Below are 23,216 nucleotides of genomic sequence, written 5' to 3'. Positions count from 1 at the left end.
AAACACAGTGGAGCATGAGATGGGCTAAAATGAGAGGTACAGGCAATATGTGCTTGGAAGTCATGACATAGAAACAATGCAACTGGAAATCATCAGATCCCTGACCTCAGCTGAGTGCTCCTTGAAGGACAGACTTATTTGGATGAGACAGACTGAGGGACATGGCACTGCAGGCAGTGGGAACAGCGCCTACAAGGGGACCTCACTGGGAAAGATTAGTGTTTGTGCAGGAGAGGGGCCCACCTGGTGAGAAGGTTTGGTGGGGATGCATTGAAAAAAATGTAGACTAACACCAGTCACATCATTTGCTGTGATAAAAACAATATCATTTTGGAGTCAATAATGCCTCAGCTCACACTGAGTCTGCGTGCAGTTGTGGAGGAAGTTCATCACCAGTGATCTTTCTTATCTATATTTGCATAAGTCAGGCTGGAGCTGGAAATGTTGATGATAAATCATCTCATTATAGAAGTGGTAACTCACCTCCCGGGAAGTAGGAAGAATTGGGATGGACTGGTATTATTGAAGTCACTTGAGCAAAGAAGAGGCAGAATCAACAAGTGATAATGAATTTACCTGCCGGGCCTACACATTCATTTCCTCCACTGAAGAGGTTCCACCTCAAAGGGGTTAACTCTTCATTTTTGGAGTTAAAAATAATCTCAAAGATCAGGAGATTCCTTTGGCTCAGAAGATTCAGTGGACTTAAAACCAGAAGGACAACCCTAGATATTGCTCAGTTCTAAATTACCAGGGCCATTAATTTGCTGCGTGTGTGATTTGAATATAATTATAAAGCCCAGTTTCTTCACCTTGAAAACACTTAAGAAAGTGAAAGGCAGGATTCATTCTTTCTCTCTCTCACCGCTCTCTCTCTAACTAGAGTAATACCGTGAGTATAATCCAGCCTATTTTCAAAGCCATGGTTGGCTCTGCCACTCACTACCTGTGTGACTTTGCACAGATACTTAATTTCTACAAACTTCAGTTTCTTCTTTTTAAAGTCTGCATAATAATATCATTTGATAAGGGTATTATAAAGATTACAATGACATGCAAAGTGTTAGCACAGAGGCTAACATTCAATAAAATATAGCTATTTTTCTTTTTATTAAAACTGTATAGCTATTTACTGTTTGTAAAGCACTCTCATGAATTTTTCAATAATCTTTTAAGGTAAATACATCTCATCTTTAGAGATGAGAAAACTGAAGGTAAAAAATACTAAGTCCAGGGACATGCAATGGTAGGAGACAGAGTTGGGTACCAGTTGCAATACCGTTTCACTGGTGTTTCCCTAGCTCTAGCTATCTTTTTTAGTGAGACACACAAACTAAAAGAAAGCAAGTCATATTTGTATTTTGTATAGTGCATAGTGAACCCTCATACATGAGGTTCCCTTTTGAATCCCATTCGGTAGCTAGCAAGAGCTCTGGGCAACAATTGGAAGGGGGTTCCTTGCCTCAGTGCTGTCCCCTATGGTGGCCACTCCCACATGTGGCTATAAACACTTGGAATGTGGCTAGTCTGAACCAAGAAGAGATGTAAGTATAAAATATACACTGGATTTCGGAGACTTAGTGTGAAAAATTTGTAAAATATCTCAATAATTTTTTAAAATTGAAGTATAGTTAATTTACAATGTTGTGTTAGTTTCAAGTACACAGCTAAGTGATTCAGTTATACATATATATATGTGTGTGTGTGTGTGTGTGTGTGTGTGTATATAATCTTTTTCAGATTCTTTTCCATTGTAGGTTATTATAAGATATTGAGTATATTTCCCTGCACTATACAGTAGGTCCTTCTCATTAATAATTTTAAAATTGATTACATGATGCAATGAAAATACTTTGGGTATGTTCAGTTAAATGTTTCACCTATTTCTTTTTACTTCCTTCTAATGTGGCTACTAGAAATTTTCAGTTGCATATCTGGCTTGCATTTGTGGCTTGCATGATATTTCTATTGTAAAGAGCTGCTCTACCTAACTCTTTGCCCTTCCACAGGTAACCCTGGGCCTCTCAGCCCTTCTCCCTCCTCCCCAAGACTCTGAGATCCTCCTGTCTGGAGAGCAGTGATCTGCTCACTTACTTTATGCCAGAGTGTTAATGAGCTCTCTCTCTCTCTTCCCCCCTCTCTCAGTCTGCAGAAAATCTCCTTTTAGAAAAGGTACTGAAAGTGGAAGTTAATACATCTGGGATAGGGAGAGATATTAGGGCAACTATTACTATTTCAAATGTCTACAGGCGTCAGAAAGGTACCATAAGGTAGACCATGTGTCGGTGGCAATAGAGAGTGGTAGGGACTGTGGCAAAATGAAGAGCATGTGCCTGATCCAAAGGGAACAGCCACCTCTCAGCTACAGCTAATGGTTGCTATTTAGGAATCTGGGCCCTATGTGGCCAGATCTTTTGATTTTTCAAGAGCAACCAGAAATCTAGGTTCTTATAGGAGGTCTCCTGATTTTCAAAGATTTGCAAAAAAATAAAACTTTTAATAAGCATTATAAACGGCCTATAAAATCTGCCTTAGGTCTATTTGGTCCATTCGGTCTCAGTTTTCTACCTCTTGATTTACCCGTATATGTAAAGCCCAGCTGTTGAGATGTGTGGTAAACTGTACAGGTAGTGCTTATAACACTGACTTTGCCTCTTGACATTTGTAGAGCTGGAAGAGTCCTCTCCCTTTATAGATGAGATACTGAAGCACAGAGAGGACAAGGGGCTCATCCACAGTCACACTGTCACTTGCTCAGGACAAGGATGTTGGGCTCCTGATTCCCTGCCCACTGATCCTTTAAAACATCACACAGTATCTTCTGTCTGCACCAAGGTTTGCCTCCGACAAAGGATCTTGATGAGCTGAAACACTCTGCCAGGTGTGTGAGTCTTAGAGCAAAAGATGCCGTACCCATACTGGTCTCTGGCTGGCTAGGAAATGGTACAAATGGCTTGTGTCCTAATGAAGTGCTCTCATACATCATAGCATCTATTCGACAAGGACACACACTCATCATTTACCCAGAGTGAACTGAAATCCCCAAACAACCCAGTGGAGAAAAATAATCACAAACCTGAATACTCCTGTTATGTATGAGCAAGTATACATTCTAGACACCTGAGTCAGGCCCCGGGGGAAGAAAGGCTCCTGAGATTCAACTGCAGATTCAGTTGACACAGAAAGATTTTCACCCAGGGCATATTCTAAACGCTTGTGCCTGCTTCCCAATTCTGAAGTAGGAACGGCCCAACCCAGTTAGTAGAAAAAAATGCAGATATGAAATTTAGCATTCACTCAATATAGCATTTATTTTTCCTGGCCCCTCCTTTTGCAAATACATTTCATGGCACTTAAGACTTAAACTGCCTGCTTGTGTTATTGATAATGGTTCCAAAACAAATACCAGATCCTGAGTAATTTCTTGTGTAAAACCTGGGACTTTCCTGGGTGAGGTAGGAAGGTTGAGACTTTCCAAATTATCCAGGTTATCATAACGTTGCAGGGATAGCCAGAGTTAACTTTTTGATAATTTATAATACCATGGCTTCTAGGGTTTTCAAGTCTTAAAGAGCAATTTCATTTCTACTGGACTGTCTGTTCCTCTCAACAGTCTAATGAAATCGGAAGTACAGATTTACTCTCCACATTTTAAAGATAAGGAAATGGAGTCCTAGGAAACTGACCCTATGACTCACCTAGATAACGACAGGACCAGGTGTCTCCTGGTCCCCGTAAAAGTTTCTTTCTATGAGAGCGGAAGCAGTGAGGACCTAAGACATCTTTAGCTTTTCTTCCTGAGAAGAGCTGAACCCCATTACAACATAGTACATTATTACATTGCCTTGAACATTATGCAGGCGAAAAGTAGATATAAACCATCATACTCTTTTGATTCTATCCCCTGACCTAAGTCATGACGATTATTTATAACATGAATTTAAGAAATCAGAAAAGCAAAAAACAACAAAACACCACCCAAAGTATTGAATTTGCCACAGTTTTTGAAGGACCTGGAGAACATTTCTCTCTCTCTCTCTCTCTCTCTCTCTCTCTCTCTCTGTCTCTCTCTCTCGAATCCATATGAAAGACCACATCCTTCCAAACGGGTGACCTTGATAGGTTTTCTTCCTGTGGCCCTTTTTCTATTGTAAGGGGGAAAAAAGGGAGATTTTACTAAGGCTGTGTGCTCAGTAAAGAGGTGGGAAAGGCATCAAACTTCAGAGAGAGAAGACAGAGATAAATAAAGATGTACACAGCCAGCCAAAGGGAAAGGGAAAGGGAAGACCAAGGAAAAGCCAAGAGAGGGGAGGAATGGGGTAACAGGGCACTGGCTCAGGATGAGACATCCAGTGTGAGGTCACCAAATTAAAATCCAGAATTCAGCTTCCCTTGAGGAAGCCAAAGATTTCCTTCAACATCTTCGAGTGCTTTTCTCAAGGGTGGCCACCCAACATACATAACAACAGAGTTTCGAACTCAAGTTATAGTTTGTTTAGTAATCCAACAATACTTTTCTACAGTTTTTCATCTTGAATTTATGGTATGTCAATTGCATTATTCTTAAATGCGATTTTGTAGCCCAGCCTGTGAATCTCTCCTCCATTGATCATGCAGGTTCTATAAGATAATCTGTTCCAAGTTCTATCAGTTGTATTAAAAGTGAGTCTTAAGAACGCAACCTGTTTGTCAGTTGGAGGCTGTCTGTGGGTACAGTGACTCTGTGGGACTGAGTTGCAGACGTAGGTTATGCATCTTAGAATTGCTTCAAGAAATTGAATGTTTTACCAAATTCACTCATCACTGCACCCCAGTGCCTAGCACGATACTGGCCACGGGGTATTTCTGGGGAAATGTTTGTCAAAAGAAGTCTCACATCCTCAAGTGGACTAACATACCCCTTGTTTAGCATATGTTTTGTATTTTTAACAAATCGGGGAATAAAATAATGATTTTATGATCACCACATGGCCCACAATAAATGTGTTTTGCCGCCTTAAAAAATATATAAGTAACAAGTCCTTTGTATTAAATTATTTAACTGGTTCCAGACCCTGTGACAGTTACTCATGCAAGGAAAAATCCTTCCTTCACTCCATAAGTCTCTATGAAACTTCCATTATGCGAAACACTACTGCTGGCCTTGGGGACGTTAAATAGGCAGAGGTCCCTGCTCTCAGAGAGCTTATATCCTAAATAAGAGGAGAGAGACAATAAATGATATTGAAAAATGAACTATAGAGTTCATTAGACACTAAAAAGTGCTAAGGAATAAAGGAAACAAAGCAGGGAAAGGAGCTAGGAATTGTCAAGGAGGTAGAGTGGACATGAAAGCCCTTATTGAGATGTGACATTTGAGTGAAACCTGAAGGCAGTGAAGGCTCAGTCGATCGGATTTCTGAAGTGGAGCCTCCAAGGCAGAAAGGACAATGGATGCAAAGGGCCTGAGGCAGGAGCATGTCTGATGTAGTCAAGAAGGATGGAGGAGGCCAACCAAGCTGGCAAAAATGATGGGGAAATGGAAGATAATAAAACCCAAGAGGCAATTTTTTTTTTTAATATTTGAATTTTATTTTATTTTATTTTTTTATAGAGCAGGTTCTTATTAGTTATCAATTTTATACATATTGGTGTATATTTGTCAATCTCAATCTCCCAGTTCATCCCACCACCACCTCCAGTGTTCATACGTTTGTTCTCTACATTTGTGTCTATACTTCTGCCTTGCAAACCGGTTCATCTGTACCATTTTTCTAGATTCCACATATATGCGTTAATATACGATATTTGTTTTTCTCTTTCTGACTTAGTTTACTCTGTATGACAGTCTCTAGGTCCTCCACGTCTCTACAAATGACCCAATTTCATTCCTTTTTATGGCTGAGTAATATTCCATTGTATATATGTGCCACATCTTCTTTATTCATTCATCTGTGGATGGACACTTAGGCTGCTTCCATGATCTGGCTATTGTAAATAGTGCTGCAATGAACATTGGGGTGCATGTGTCTTTTGAATTATGGTTTTCTCTGGGTATATGCCCAGTAGTGGGATTGCTGGGTCATATGGTAATTCTATTTTTAGTTTTTTAAGGAACTTCCATACTGTTCTCCATAGTGGCTGTATCAGTTTACATTCCCACCAACAGTGCAAGAGGGTTCCCTTTTCTCCACACCCTCTCCAGCATTTGTTGTTTGTAGATTTTCTGATGATGCCCATGCTAACTGGTGTGAGGTGATACCTCATTGTAGTTTTGATTTTCATTCCTCTAATAATTAGTGATGTTGAGCAGATTTTTACGTGCCCCTTGGTCATCTGTATTTCTTCTTTGGAGAAATGTCTATTTAGGTCTTCTGCCCATTTTTAAAATAATTAATTAATTAATTTTATTTTTGGCTGTGTTGGGTCTTCATTGCTGTGCATGGGCTTTTCTCTAGTTGCGGTGAGCAGGGGCTACTCTTCATTGCAGTGCGCAGGCTTCTCATTGTCGTGGCTTCTTTCGTTGCTGAGCACGGGCTCTAGGCGTGTAGGCTTCAGTAGTTGTGGTGCATGGGCTCAGTAGTTGTGGCTTGTGGGCTCTAGAGCTCAGGCTCAGTAGTTGTGGCACACGGGCTTAGTTGCTCCGCAGCATGTGGGATCTTCCCAGACCAGGGATCGAACCCATGTCCCCTGCATTGGCAGGTGGCTTCTTAACCACTGTGCCAACAGGGAAGCCCTTCTGCCCATTTTTTGATTGGGTTGTTTGTTTTTTAAATATTGAGCTACATGAGCTGTTTACATATTTTGGAGATTAATCCTTTGTTGATTCATTTGCAAATATTTTCTCCCATTCTGAGGGTTGTCTTTTTATCTTGTTTATAGTTTCCTCTGCTGTGCAAAAGCTTTTAAGTTTCATTAGGTCCCATTTGTTAATTTTTGTTCTTATTTCCATTACTCTAGGAGGCGGGTCAAAAAAGATCTTGCTGTGATTTATGTCAAAGAGTGTTCTTCCTATGTTTTCCTCTAAGAGTTTTATAGTCTCTGGTCTTCTTTAATTCATTTTGAGTTTATTTTTGTGTATGGTGTTAGGGAGTGTTCTAATTTCATTCATTTACATGTAGCTGTCCAGTTTTCCAGCACCACTTATTGAAGAGACTGTCTTTTCTCCATTGTATATCCTTGCCTCCTTTGTCATAGATTAGTTGACCATAGGTGGTTGGGCTTATCTCTGGGCTTTCTATCTTGTTCTGTTGATCTATATTTCTGTTTTTGTGCCAGTACCATATTGTCTTGATTACTGTGGCTTTGCAATGTAGTCTGAAGTCAGGGTGTCTGATTCCTCCAGCTCTGTTTTTTTCCCTCAAGACTGGTTTGGCTATTCGGGGTCTTTTGTGTCTCCATACAAATTTTTAAGATTTTTTGTTCTAGTTCTGTAAAAAATGCCAGTGGTAATTTGATAGGGATTGCATTGCATCTGTAGATTGCTTTGGGTAGTAGAGTCATTTTCACAACGTTGATTCTTCCAATCCAAGAACATGCTATATCTCTCCATCTGTTTGTGTCATCTTTGACTTCTCCAAGAGGCAATATTTAGTATTTGCCTTATATGGGGCGAGGGGAGAGGAGACCATTCCAACGAGCTGATAGTATCCTCCCAACGAGTAGAAATTACTCTGCAGCTTCCCTCATCTCTGTGCAGACCACTCATCCAGTAAAAAATGATCCCTGCCAAACCCCAAAGATGGTCATCTCTTTGGCATGGATATGCTTATTTCTTACCTGTGCACAGCATGTGCAGCACATTAGCTGAGAGGGGTGAGCAGAAGAGACCAGATTCACTCCATCAACTCTGCTCCATTTCTGCTCCCTTTACTCCAGCCCAAGATCCCAGCCTCTCTCCTCCGGGTTATTGCAGAAGCCTCAATCTCTTGTCCTGCCTCCAGTGTCTGTAGCTCATAGGCATTCCGCACACCTAGCCCAGCCACCCCACTGATATCAAGTTCTGAGGGTCCCAAGGGGTCCCTGGGGAAGGCAAGAGAAGTAGGCAGTGGTTGGGGCTCTGGACTCCCATCCCCACTTCAGCCGGAGTGTCCCTTGATTTCAGACTGAAGTATGACGTCTCTGTGTGAGATTTCTTCTTGCCCTTCAAACTGGAAAACCACTGACCTAAAACAGCTCACATCATATCACTCTGTCACCCTTTTGCTCCAAGACCTTCAACACCCCGATTACCAAAAAATAAAGCCCAAGATCCCCTTACACCTTGAATAAAATACAGGGTTCTTGCAGTGACCCGTCTGGCCTCAGTGATGTCCTTCCCTCCTGTCCCCTCACACAGCCCACTCCAGCCACCCATGGGACTTGCTCCAGGACCCTCCATGTACCCACTGCCTCGGACCTCTGTGTTGACTGTCTCCTCTGCTGGGAACATAATTCCTCTGTTTTGCTTGGCTGACCCCCTCTTTTCATTCAGGAATTCAGTCAGGTTTCTGTTCAAGTATCATCTCCTTTTAGCCACCCCTGGCCACTCCGTCTAAAAGAGCACCTCATTCACTCTCTATTTTCCAGTCTTGCTTTATTTTGCTTTATAGCACCTATTGCTACCTGATGTTGTGTTATATGTTTATTTGTTTACTGTTTTTCTCCACACCAGGATTATAAGTTCTAGGAGAACAGGAGCTTTGTTGTGTCACTGTTCTACCCCTAAGCACTTAGGATGGTGCCTGGCCCATAGCAGGTGCTCAATAAATATTTGCTGAACGAATGAATGAATGAGGCATGTAAGCGTGGCCTTCATGGCACTCCACAATCTTGTCTGGACAATATTCTTCAGCCTGAACTTGTGGCTGTCCCTGCCCTGTCCCCACACACCCTAACCAAGTTCACGGTGCATCTGTCGCCGAATCCCACCAGTATTGTTTCATTTTTGCTCAAGGAACCTCTTATACCTGAAACACCCCTCTTATCATTTCCGCCTGACATAATAAGCATTTTTCTAGACTCAGCTCAAAGAACATCCTTTTGGAGGCCTTTCTCCACCCCCACCCCCACCTGGAGCATGTCCCCCTCCCAATCTCCCAGAGCTCTTTATCCTTTGCTCTTTCCATAGAGCCTGTCTCCCTCCCTGCTGGCTCCATTCATGAGTATGCCGTCCTCCTAGGCACGCAGGGCATTCCGCTTCAAGGACAGTGTGTGGGGTACAGTATGTGCTCAATAAAAAGTTGATTTCGGAGTTAGGAGAAAGAATGAAGTGATAGCTCACACAACCTTCTTGTCCCCCTTACTTTTAGCTTTTACTTGTTCTGAGACACAGCCTGCTTTATCTTTGGGTGTTGCTAACTCCCAGCATCCTTCCCAGGCTAGTTCTGCCAAGTTCTTCCCAGCCTGGCTTTTCCTGACGCTTCGACTCTCTGCTGTTTCCAACAGCACCTTTCTTATGTCCCTACTTGCTATACTTACAGCCAGAGAAGCTTATTGACTTTTTTTTTTTTTTTTTTTTTTTTTTTTGGCAGTACGCGGGCCTCTCACTGTTGTGGCGTCTCCCGTTGCGGAGCACAGGCTCCGGACGCGCAGGCTCAGCGGCCATGGCTCACGGGCCCAGCCGCTCCGCAGCATGTGGGATCTTCCCGGACGGGGGCATGAACCCGCGTCCCCTGCATCGGCAGGCGGACTCTCAACCACTGCGCCACCAGGGAAGCCCCTTATTGACTTATTTTTTACCTGATCCTAGGCCAGCACTTCTCAAAGTGTGTTCTGGTGACACCAGACCTGGGAGGGACTGTGGGAGAAAAGGTTTCTGCTTGGAGTGTGTTCAGCATGTTAAGTGTTCTGTGAATCCCGCAGTAAAAATACCTGTTTAGCATCATTAAGCCAAAGGATCACATATTTATTTGCCGAACTACTTTTTTTCCCACAAAGCACCTATTAATACCCTGAAAAACTTAATCCTGCAGCACATAATTTTACAATGTTATCTTGGATGCGTGCAAGAATATTTGTGAAATAAGGAATGAACTGCGATGACATGGCAACTCCTGCACACACAGCAATGGAATAATCATCAGGAGCGTAATAACACAGTAAAATAGCCACCAACGTATGTATATGCTTCCTTCCGTACCTGGCACTGCTCTAGGATTCACTTAATCCTCACAAAAATTCTTGTGAGGAAAGCACTATCACCATCGGTCCCATTTCACAGATGGGGAAACAAAATGCAGAGAGGTTGGGCTTCCCTGGTGGCACAGTGGTTGGGAGTCCGCCTGCCGATGCAGGGGACACGGGTTCGTGCCCCGGTCCGGGAAGATCCCACATGCCGTGGAGCGGCTGGGCCCGTGAGCCATGGCCGCTGAGCCTGCGCGTCCGGAGCCTGTGCTCCGCAACGGGAGAGGCCACAACAGTGAGAGGCCCGCGTACCGCAAAAAAAAAAAAGAAAAAAGAAATATGCAGAGAGGTTAAGAGATCTACGCAGTCCACACCACTATTAAGTGGCAGACGAGAGCTTTGAGCTCAGGGTTCTGTCCCCAGGAACCCTGCTTTTAGCCCCCCCCCCCCACTCTAGTGACGCATGCCACACGGGCCTCTCTGTCGCTCGGCTTTATACGAAACTGCGCTAAGAGTGAAATCAGTGCTCATTTTGTACCCACTGTGCACCAAGCACTTCAAGTACCTCATCTCATTTAAAGTTCTCAAGAAACTTTATGAAGCAGGAATTCTGATTGACATCTCAAATCACCCAGTTAGCGAGCAATTCACCTCGCTGTTGCCTTTCCATTCCTGATGGTGCTCAAAAATCGTACCGGGACCCATTAGCGCTCTCCCAGCCACTTGGTAAGGCTTTCATGTGGCTACTCCTTTGCAGCAATTCCTTCCAGAAGCCTGGGGGAAAGGCACCTCCTGGGAATGAGTTGAAAGCACAGAAAACAGCTTGGCGTATTTGGAGAGAGAAGGCGGCAGCATTGTGCCAAGGGCACACATGCATCCGGGTAGCTTTTCTTTTCCTTTTACTGAGAAGCCTGTCAGGCCAGGAATAGAAGACAATACAGGGGAGAACTGTGGATAATCAAAGACTCAGCCGGAAAGAGGGGAAGTTTGGTGGTGACCTGCCTGCAGAACTCGCAGAAAGGGGCCCCCTCAACACTGAGTGGGGTCTTTCTGGAGCTATGATAGGCATCCTCCTCCACCTCACATCACATAAATGGGCATCGGTAAGAGAGTGTGGGGTGAAGACCAGGTGAGCGCCCTTTTTCTCTCTCAGAAGGAGAACGGTGACAGGGTCCAGGCTGATCAAGTCAAAACTGAGAGGAAGGTATCTCTGGGCCTGTGTCCTCAGCACTGAGGCCGCTGGAGGCCAGTGGAGTCTAAGAGGCTCGTCCACAGCCACAGCCTTTGTCCGGAGCGTGACTCACCCACCATTTGCATCCCCAGGCTGAGCCCCTGAAGAGGGAGCAGAACGGGGACACCCTGTCTGCCTGTCACCGTTCGGGGCTTCACCCTGGGCTGACATGGCTCCATCAAAATTAGCAGCATCTTTTTCAGCCGAGGAAGTATTACGTCTTTTGAGATTCTTAGATAAATAACTATGCTGGGAAGATAAAAGAAGCACTTGCAAGCAAGAGTGAGATGATTGTGGGAACCTGGAAAATTCTACCACAGGTTGCCAGGTGGGTAGCACCGACGTCCTCAGCCTCAGGGAAAGCCGTGGAGGATTGAGTCCCCTTTAGGGAGAGATCTGGGCTTGTGGATGTCTCTTAGTTAAATCGGGCAAGTCCCCAAATACAGCTGCTCCCTGAGGTAAAGGAAACCACAATGGCTCGAGGCTAGAGCTCCCAAGAAGGAGCCTAGATGGTCCCAGGGCCAGGTGCATGGTTGTGCCTTGCAGAACGCCAGAGGTGATCTTTCAGTCCTCTGCGTCGGAGATTTGTATATTGATGGAGACCATTTTATGGCAGACAACAGTCATGTGTCTTGAGGAAAGTGTCATTTTTTCTCATTCATAAACAATGCTATGCGGGCTCACTCAGTACTGCCTGAACCCTGAACTGCTCACAGGAGCAGTGATACCTGATCTGAGCCTTGCTTTCGCTTCTTGCTACTAGCCCCTAGGAGGAGGAGGAAAAACGTGTCATGTTCTCCCTGTGGAGAGAGACCTGGGGCTTGCAGGGCATACACCTGGTCAGAGCAAGACCTGGCTCATCGAAAGGCTAACACACCTCTGAACACCTTTTCTCTGAACTTTCTGGCTGGTCTTCTGCTCACTCTGCTTTCTCCTACATCTTCTAACTGAGACTCATAAACGTCAGGCTTGCGTATTCTTTCCAAGGTTCATTTAAAACGTGCCACTTTTGGAGAAGCTGCGAAGAGCTGAGGCTCTTTCTGCTCCCCCCGCCATCCGTTCCTCTGGGCCAAAGGTGTAATGACAGAGCCCAAAGCCAGCCCTTCCCGGAAGCTTCTGGGCTGATGAGAAATCCCCGGGGCTCCTGGAAAGGAAGTGAGGTCATTGCATCGCGGCAAGAAGGGAGATTCTTGGGAATTGGTGCTTGTAGGGAGGAAAGTTTTTTCAGCCTCAAGGTTGCCTGTAGCAAGAAAAACCACCCAGAACATCTCTCCCTCCCCCTGGCTTGGTGTCTTTTCTTTTTCCCTTTTTGGCACCACAAAACCAGGTGCCCTGGATGCCCAGGCAAATGTGTTTTGTTCCCTCTTGGCTCTGTGCCAGTCCAGGCTGGCCCTGCCCCAGGCCAAGGCAGCTGCAGGTGACTCACTGAGTCCAGTTCCTGCAGATTCTAGGCTGGGTTTGTTTCTTTAGGAAACCTCCAGCACAGCCCTGGACTTGCCTTAAATCAAACCATTTTTTGAATTCAGGGACGGTCTCTTCCTACCATTATTCTTAGGGCTGAGCACAATACCTGAAGCATGGCAAGCACTCAAAAAATATTTGTCGAGTGGCCCAAATAGATAGATAGATAGATAGATAGATAGATAGATAGATAGATAGATAAATGCTGTGTGTTACATGAACTTCTGTATATTATATGTATCAGTCAGGGTTCTCTGGAGAAACAGAACCAATAGGAGATTTTATTTATTTATATAAAGATACTTATATTAAGGAATTGGCTCACACAATTGTGGAGGCTGGCTAGTCCAAATCCACAGGGCAGGCTGGTGGCTTGGAAACGCAAGCAGGACTGGATGCTGCCGTCCTAAGTCAGAATTTCTTTTCCAGGAAACCTCAGTTTTTACTCTTAAGGCTGGTTGGCTAGGTCTACCCACATTATTGAGAGCAATTTCTTTTATTTAAAGTCAACTGGCTGTAGATGATAATTCCGTCTACAAAATATCTTGATAGAAACACCTCATTAGTGTCTGATTAAATCACTGGGTACTATAGTCTAGCAAGTTGACACACGAAACTAACCATTACATCCTGTGTCAAATTATGTTCATTGAAACCAACAGCCACCACCACTACCACCAAAAAACCTGCCACCAAACAAATACTGTATAATAAAAGCCCATTAAAACAGAGTTAGCCTGAAACCTGTACCCCATGTCCAGCTAAGAGCTGGCAGCACCAAGATGCTTAAAACACATTCATTGCCCTCAGGAGGTAACTCTCTAGTTGGGGAGAGAGTCGGGTAGACAGATAGTTTACAAAGGAGTGTAATAAATGCTGTAATCAAGACGTGGACAAAACTTGCTACTGCTATTTAAAGTTGGATAACCTCTAAGTGTTCAGAATATCCTTGGTAACCCGAGAGAGGGTCTGATGTCAGCCAGGCTAATATTATAACCTTAGCTGCTCTGCAGAGAGAGTTTCAAATACCTTAAATAAATGGACTGTGAAATGGCCAAAGGGTCTTAATGCCAGTAAATATCAAACCACGCAAAGCAAACTGGGTATTTGGGGAAAGGCCTGCCAGGAAGCCACTCTCATCCCGCCACCCGTGGCTCCTCCTGAATGCCAATCAGATACCCAAGGCCCTCCACGGCTTGAGATCTGAAATCATCTGGATAAACCCCCCAAGAAATTGATGCCTGAAAGGGCGGGTTAGAGACGAGGCTCTGCCTGCTGCCTTACCGAGGGTACCGGAGGCCCCGGGCTAACTTCACTACATTTCTATTTCTGGAAGACCAGCACTGCGTCCTGTTTCCCCTCCCCCAGTGGATGTGAGCAGACCGCTGGCATCTGTTCCCATCAACAGGGCTGACAGCTTTTATAATGCATATGCTCTTCTACTTCCTTTCCAACAGTATCTGTGGTCAAATTAAAGACTGGGCTCAACAGATTGAGTTGGGATGCCTTGCTAACACCACAGTGGGGTTGTCAGATTTACCATTTGTCTCCTGCGTGGAAACACTAAGATCATACAAATAAGAACCAAAGTCTCTGCATTCTTAGACGGTCCATGCAGTCAAATCCAATGGCAAGACTCCCAAACCGGGATTCCCTTATGTTAAATCTGCCACTGAGTCTTGTGGAAGCAGAGAAACTGAGGACAAAAAGGAGTCTTGGGGGTACAGGAGAAGCAGCGGAGGTGCTAAGATGTCGTATCCAGTCGTCGGGATCTGGCTCATCAGAAGAGGATTCAAAGGCTGCAACCTGAAGCCTAGGAAAAGTCTGAGAGAAAATGTCTCAAACCTCATCGGGGTTCTCTCGGAGGGTGGGGTGGGAAGGGGGCAGAGAGGAGCCCTCCGTTTTTTGTTTTTGCTTTTTTTTGGCTGTATGTGGGCCTCTCACTGCTGTGGCCTCTCCCGTTGCGGAGCACAGGATCCGGACGCGCAGGCTCAGCGGCCATGGCTCATGGGCCCAGCCGCTCTGCGGCATGTGGGATCTTCCCAGACCGGGGCACGAACCCTTGTCCCCTGCATCGGCAGGCGGACTCTCAATCACTGCGCCACCAGGGAAGCCCTGAAGTTCTTTTTTAAGACAATTGATTACTCAACCCTGTAACAACAATGGTAACAGCAGCAACAACCCAAGTGCACCAGCTGACCTTGACCTGAACTTTCCTCGACGCCCCCCCACCACCCCGCCAAACATATACTTTGTAAGAGCAGATTGTAGGTAACTTTGATCTTACGTTTCCTCTCTTTTTTTTGGAAATTTTTTTTTAATATCTTTATTGGAGTATAATTGCTTTACAATGGTGTGTTAGTTTCTGCTTTATAACAAAGTGAATCAGATATACAGGTACCTATATCTCCATGTCTCCTCCCTCTTGCATCTCCCTCCCTCCCACCCTCCCTATCCCACCCCTCTGGGTGGTCACAAGGCACCGAGCTGATCTCCCTGTGCTATGCAGCTGCTTCCCACTAGCTATCTATTTTACATTTGGTAGTGTATATATGTCCATGCCACTCTCTCACTTTGTCCCAGCTTGCCCTTCCCCCTGCCTGTGTCTTCAAGTCCATTCTCTACGTCTGCGTCTTTATTCCTGTCCTGCCCCTAGGTTCTTCATGACCATTTTTTTTTTTTAGATTCCATATATATGTGTTAGCATACGGTATTTGCTTTTCTCTTTCTGACTTACTTCACTCTGTATGACAGACTCTAAGTCCGTCCACCTCACTACAAATAACTCAATTTCATTTCTTTTTATGGCTGAGTAATATTCCATTGTATACATGTGCCACATCTTCTTTATCCATTCATCGTGGATGGACACTTAGGTTGCTTCCATGTCCTGGCTATTGTAAATAGAGCTGCAATGAATATTTCGGTACATGACTCTTTTTGAATTATGGTTTTCTCAGGGTATATGCCTGAGTAGTGAGATTGCTGTGTCATGTGGTAGTTCTATTTGTAGTTTTTTAAGGAACCCCCATACTGTTCTCCATAGTGGCTGTACCAATTCACATTCCCACCAGCAGTGCAAGAGGGTTCCCTTTCACCACACCCTCTCCAGCATTTATCGTTTGTAGATTTTTTTGATGATGGCCATTCTGACCGGTGTGAGGTGATACCTCATTGCAGTTTCGATTTGTATTTCTCTAATGATTAATGATGTTGAGCATCCTTTCATGTGTTTGTTGGCAGTCTGTATATCTTCTTTGGAAAAATGTCTATTTAGGTCTTCTGCCCATTTTTCGATTAGGTTGTTTGTTTTTTTGATATTGAGTTGCACGAGCTGCTTGTAAATTTTGGAGATTAATCCTTTGTCAGTTGCTTCATTTGCAAATATTTTCTCCCATTCTGAGGGTTGTCTTTTCGCCTTGTTTATGGTTTCCTTTGCTGATCTTATGTTTCTTGATGTGGATTTAAAAGCACTACTTATCCAGGGCAATCCATTCAGAACAGTGTCAGCGTCCTGGGGCCCCTGTGCCAGGAAGTCCCATGACCCCCACTAAACCTGAGGAGTGGGGGATGGCAGTGGCTATCCCAGGGTTTATTTGCCAGCCAAGATAGAGCTTCGGACTGACACGCAGTTTAATTATCATGCAGAGCTGCAGCTGGAAGTGGCTGGAGTGAGTCGGCATCTGCTTTTGCAGAGCACAATTTCTGCAAATAACCACCAGTACTCTTGATTCTCTCTAATTAATGAAGAGGAAGCCTGGAATCTTCAAAGTCCACGAATGTCATGCTGCCACTGTGTCAGGATTGATCTCCTTTGTTCCAAACCGAAGAGCATGCCTCTCCTGCCTCTCCTAATTCTTTATAAATTGAATTTTTCTATTACTGGTTGTGACAGCTAAGTAACATGACTTCAGAAATTCACCCGCAGTTCATGCCAATATTAGAAGCCTGAATAATAATAATTTTTTTAAAAAGAACTATAATGGAACAAGCTTTCTGTCTCTGACCCAGAATTAATCATCATGAAGAGACACCTCCTGAAAGGAGGGTCGTTAATTAGCTCTAATGGATCTTGCTAGGTGGAGCTGGAATTATTAAGAAGTCGGCAAACAGAGGGGAAGAGAAGATTCTTGCCTTTCTTTGTCCATCTCCATGTGATGTTGGGATGTAATATGCTGGGACTGTGCTTCCAGGGGGCGGGGAGTCATGGCGTAGGCCACAGAAAAGCTCAGTTCACAGGGGATGCTGATGTGTCAGCATGGAAATCCACCAACTTGGAACATCTTTGAGAAGAAGAGGTAAAAGTGGGCAAAGGCCCTACCCCTGGCCTTAACTGAGCATTTAATGAAGACACCACACAGGAGCCAGAGTGGGATCCTATTAAAACCCAAAGCAGGCAGTGTTACACCTCTTCTCCAAAGGCCCCAGTGGCTCCATCTCTCTAAAGGAAAGCAAAGTTTATATATGAGCCTACGGGGTTCCATTTATCTGGCCACTATTTCCTCTGTGACTTCATTTCCTCTGTTCTACTCCTCACCTACTTCATTCCAGACAAACCAGCTTCTTTGATGTTCTACCAACACTTCAGCTTCTACCTCAGGACCTTTGCCCTGGCTACTCTTATCTGTCTATAGCACTGCTTTCCAGATATCCACTTGGCTGCCTTTTTCTTTTCTTTAGGTCTTTGTTAAAATTTCACCCTCTTATTAAGGCCAACATTGACCACCCCATGTAAAATAGGACTCCTCACCCCCAACACTCCTTATTCCTCTTATCCTACTATATTTTTCTCTTGCCTCCTAACATACTATATAATTTCCTTATTTGTTGTGTTGTTATATGTTTGCCCCCTCTCCAGCATGTGTTATTTGTAGACTTTTTGATAATGGCCATTCTGACTGGTGTGAGGTGATACCTCACTGTAGTTTTGATTTGCATTTCTCTAATAATTAGCGATGTTGAGCATCTTTTCATGTGCCTATTGGCCATATGTATGTCTACAAATAATACATTCTGGACCGGGTGTAGAGAAAAGGGAACCCTCCTACACTGTTGGTGCAGCCACTAAGGGAAACAATATGGAGGTTCCTTAAAAAACTAAAAATAGAGCTACCATTTGATCCAGCAATCCCACTCCTGGGCATATATCCAGAAAAGACAAAAACTCTAATTTGAAAAGATACATGCACCCCAATGTTCATAGCAGCACTATTTACAATAGCCAGGACATGGAAGCAACCTGATGTCCATCGACAGATGAATGGATAAAGAAGATGTGGTACATACACACAATGGAATACTACTCAACCATAAAAAAGAATGAAATAATGCCATTTGCAGCAACATGGATGGACCTAGAGACTATCATACTAAGTGAAGTAAGTCAGACACAGAAAGACAAATATTATATGATATCACTTACATGTGGAATCTAAAAAGTAATACAAATGAATCTATATACAAAACAGAAATAGCCTCACAGACATAGAAAACAAAACTACGGTTACCGAAGGGGAAAGGGGGATAGGGATAAATTAGGGGTATGGGATTAACAGATACACACAATCATATATAAAATCGATAAGCAACAAGAATTTACTGTAGAGCATATGGAACTATAGTCAATATCTTGTAATAACCTATAATGGAAAAGAATCTGAAAAAGAATAGATATATATTACTCACTTTGCTGTACATCTGAAACTAATACAATATTGTAAATCAACTATACTTCCAGAAAAAAATGAGCCTCCTCTACCTCTCACTAGAATATAAGCTCCACAAGAACAGGGATTCTTGTCTGTTTTGTTCTCTGATATATTCCCGGCACCTAGAACAGTGCCAGATCAAGAAATATTTGCAGAGTGAATGAATCAGTCATCCCACTTTGGAGCATTTGCTGGTATGTATGAAGACTGCATGTGCCCACTCAAAGCGATTGCTCAAACATAAAGACCAGGATATGAGCTGTTCCTTTTTCTTTCTTAAGTGTCTGGATGAAGTGCTGTTGTTTGTTTCCTTTGGCTGCCAAATGTTAATAATTAAAACAAACAGTGTGATCAGAGTTAAATATTACTTGAGGTCTTTCTTTCTCTCCCAGTGGCTTCTGTAAGAAGAGGCGAGGGTGGAGCTAGCCAAGAATGATGCTTTTATGGAAGGGGGGTTGTTTTTTGTCTCCAGGGATCTCAGTCTTTCCTCTTTAACTCCACAGAGAATGAGCAATATTGTGCAATAGCAGTGGTGGCGGGGGAGAGATGTCTCTTGTGTAATTCAGTAGTGACCCTACTGAGGGGAAGTATTCATAGCATACAGGGCCGGGGCCAGAGCAGGAGCTTCAGGCAAGGAGTCGCAGTGGAGTCCACATCTAGGGATTGTGTCTATTTGTGTGGATTGTCTCCACATCCCCCAGTCCCCTCCTCACTCATGCTTCCCAACCACGGGGCCATAATAAATTCCTGCATTAGATTCTTTCCACCAAGGAATGCCTACTAAATCATGCATTGGTCTGTGACTTGCCAGGGGTTAGACAAATCTGGCAGTAGTTGCAGTCTACACATGAGGGCCCTCGGAAGTGAGTTGATCCATCCTTCTGTGCTCTACTTAATTTGTGCCTCTTACCAATCCCTCCTTAGCTTAGAGGGACTGACCTCAGAGGGAGACATGTTTGCATTCAGTTAACAAACCAGCTGCTGCTAGGTGAGTGCTGGTCATGAAACATAGATTCCAGCCTTTATTCTGCAGCTGCCAGTTGAGTGGCTTGAGCCATTTATCTCCCCGCACCATAGTTTCTAACTCCACTTTCTTAACACTTAAAAAAAAATCTTTCTCATTTATTCCTCTGAATAGCTCTGTCTCTTAATTTTAGAGATAAAGAAGGAAAGGCCCAGAGAGGTCAAGGTACTTGCCTAAGACCACACTGTTATTAAGAGGTAAGATCAAAAAAATAAAAAATAGAATTACCTTATAATACAGAAATCCCACTTCTACATATTTACCCAAAGGAAATGAAAACAGGACATCGAAAAGATATCTGCACCCCCCGTGTTCACTTCAGCATTATTCACAATAGCCAAGATGTGGAAACAACCCGAGTGTCTGTCAATAGATAAATGGACAAAGAAGATGTGATCTATATAAACAATGGAATATTATTCAGCTATGAGAAGGAAGGAACTCTGCCATAGGCCACACCATGGATGGACCTTGAGGCTGTTACGCTAAGTGAAATAAGCCAGACAGAAAAAGACAAATACTGCAAGGCATCTCTTATACATGGACTCTTAAAAAAAAAAAAGTCAAACTCATAAAGACAGAGGTAGAAATGTGGCTGCCAGGGGCTTGCGGGGTAGGGAAAAAAGGGAAATAAGAAGAGACTGGTTAAAAAAAAGAGGTAAGGCCAAGACCTGAACTCTCCCAGCAAATTCAGTTTCTGTTCATAATGCCTTTCAGATCAGAAAGACACCCACTCTATCTTCCTCTTGGAGCTACAAATAAAACTGTTCTTACACCTAAAAAGGGATTTTACCAATCCAAAATGGATTATTATTAGAGTGGCCTCCCAAATTCAGAGGATGCTCAGAGGTCAGAACCGAGAACCTGAACTAAGCCACATGGGGGTGAAAGGATGAATTGTGTTTTTAGATATTCTAAATTCAAATTCCAAGGCTGACATTTAAAGCCTCCCTTCGAAGCCAAGTTTGGCAGAGTGCTCCGATTCTAAATAGCAAAATTGACCTTCCCTCTTAGACTCAGATTCTAAATTATTCTGAAGATTCTTCCCCTTAGACTGCTCCCGACAGCCAACCTGAAGCAGCCTCCAGGACACTCTTGCTGATTTACAACTGCAATCTTTCTAAAAGGAATGGGAAAAAGCCAAGATGAGTTTCTGTTAGACAGAATTACTGGCATGAAATACTAACATCGCTACAACGTGGCATATAACTGACTGGCTGACTGCACGGCTGCCCTCCCTTTCTTATTTCACTGAAATAGGTCATTTGTTACAAAATGGAGGGAGGTTTGTTCCTCAGCCCTCGGCCCCCAAAGGAGGGAAGGAGAAGGATGCTGATAGCGCTCCTTGGTGTGTGCCTGCATGTGGCTCCCCAAAGCCAACACTGGGCCAGCGAGGCTGCTCTTATTAAGAGCCCATGTCAGTGGTTTGTCTCTGATGAGGGTCTGTGACTGCTGTGTGCAGAGCCCTGCTGTTTCCTGCCTTTATTGAAGTAATAAAGGCTGGGCAGGATGCAGGCGGTAAGCTCCAGCTGTCCCTGCTTAAAATACACTGATGAGATAGGAACTGGCCATTTGGGTTCGACAAAATATTCTCCAAATGAGGAAGGGTGTACCTTGCCCTCAAATTTATTCTCTCCCAAAAACATGACCCACCCTATCAGTTAATCGATAAAATATTTGCTGGCAGCGCTCACCACCTCCCATCTTTTACAAAGGGCAGGGTGCAGCCAGAAGTGAAATCCTACAAGTTATTAAAGACTTTGCTTGGAAGAGTGGAAAATTCAAATGAGAACAGGGCCAGGGGGGCAACATGAATGAATGAGTGAATGAATGAAGCTGTTTCATAATAGCATCTTAAGATAATTTTTTTATACACATCGGTTTTCCTTGTATATTTAATACAGAAGAATATTCTTTCCCTCACAAAGTCAGAGCCCTGTTGGTCTATCTTCGGTTTTCACATTCTTAAAAGAGACAGGGATATTTTCCTCAACCCTTCTATAAGATGACAATAGGGTAAATGCCGAGTGAAATGGCAACCGACAGCAGATTCAGTATTGAGACAATTGGAGATGCTACAAGGCAGTGTGAGGACTGAGTCCAGTTAGAGATTATGGGTTATCACAAGGGAGCAGCTGCTTACTAAGGGCCCTGTTGCCTTATTGCTAAGTGAAAATGGGAGCCCAGAGTATATTTTCAAATTCTTCTGTACTTCCCTGGTGGTGCAGTGGTTAAGAATCCGCCTGCCAACTCAGGGGACACAGGTTCAAGCTCTGGTCCGGGAAGATCCCACATGCCGCGGAGCAACTGAGCCCATGCGCCACAACTACTGAGCCCGCACTCTAGAACCCGTGAGTCACAACTACTGAGCCCGTGTACTGCAACTACTGAAGCCCGCGCACCTGGAGCCCGTGCTCTGCATCAAGAGAAGCCCGCGCACCACAACGAAGAGTAGCCCCTGCTCGCCGCAACTAGAGAAAGCCCGCGCGTAGCAACGAATACCCAGTGCAGCCAAAAATAAAATTAATTAATTTTTTAAAAAACTTCTAAAGCGCTGTTCTTCCCCCCACATGACATGGAGTATGTTGCCATTTCTCTCCTTGGATTTCTTCAGGCTCATCTTGTCCTTCCATTTCCCGCAAGTGGATGGGAGGCTCCCCAATGAAGGCTGAGGGGTTTCCCTCTTTGCTCACAGGGATAGTCTGAGTTCTTTGCACTAGAGAAACTGTGAGATAATAAATGTTTGTTGTTTTAAGCCCCTCGGTTATGGTATGATTTGCTGTGTGGCAAGAGATGACTAATACATCTTGAGTCTGTGGTTGGATATCATTCTTCCCATCCAACTTCATGCTGTTCACACAAGGAATAAGCATGTACTTTCTATGTATAGCAAAACCTCCAACTGATACAAATTATAGGTATGACGGAGCCCTTGGAGGTACTTCTAGAAGCCTCCTTAGGATCCGCATTGGTTCTGCACACAGCATCCTTAGATATGGTCCTTTAATCAGTTCATAATACCCACTTCGCTGTAAGAGAGAGGCTACACAGGACATTGGTGGGAAGACTTGAATGGAGCCTTGATGAATTACAAGCATTCACACAGGCCCAGAGGGATGGCAGGTAGGAGCATATTCAATGCAAACAGAAGAGTCCTGTATAAAGGTAGGATTCAAGGGACAATGGAGAGATGGCTGGATTGCAAGATTTGCAGGAGAAGGATTGTGTTTGTGTTGTTCACCGTCTCCATCCCTGGTCTGGCGAATAAAGGCTCAGTAATTATTCTTTAATGATATAATGAAAAAATAGGGAGTTTGTATAGATGAAGAGTTAGAGAGGTTTGGATATGAAGGCTAGCCAGATTTGTGAAGAACTATATGGTTGACATATTTTTCTGGGAGTCAATCTTTCTCAGCTGGTGAGGGCTCAACATCTGCCAGAGCTTTGAGCAGAACTTAAGCAGAGTCAATACTTGGTGTGATAAGGAGATGCCAAGAAGACCGTGGGTCATGAACTGTGGTTGCCAAATGTCACCACGATAGGCATGATTAACTAAACCTCGGAAACCTCTTAAAGAAGTATTATCTTGGGGAAAACTGCATGGGGGGAACCTAGAATGGCAAAGGTAGAAACTGTGCTGGTAATTGATCTTGAAGTCAAGGTTACCAGGTTAAACCTGAGACCCAAGTTGGGAACTTGCATAGATGAG

At 43.9% G+C, this 23,216-nt stretch overlaps 1 protein-coding gene across 3 annotated transcripts in view; it reads right to left on the bottom strand.

The window, feature by feature from the left end:
• The window catches only part of ITGB6 (integrin subunit beta 6), a 144,641-nt gene that overhangs the window by 118,056 nt on the left and 3,369 nt on the right, over window positions 1-23,216 (bottom strand). The window lies entirely within an intron of this gene.

This window comes from Pseudorca crassidens, chromosome 6, assembly GCF_039906515.1.
Source record: "Pseudorca crassidens isolate mPseCra1 chromosome 6, mPseCra1.hap1, whole genome shotgun sequence".
In the NCBI taxonomy this organism is placed as follows: Eukaryota; Metazoa; Chordata; class Mammalia; order Artiodactyla; family Delphinidae; genus Pseudorca; species Pseudorca crassidens.
This window is presented reverse-complemented; position numbering and strand designations above follow the sequence as displayed.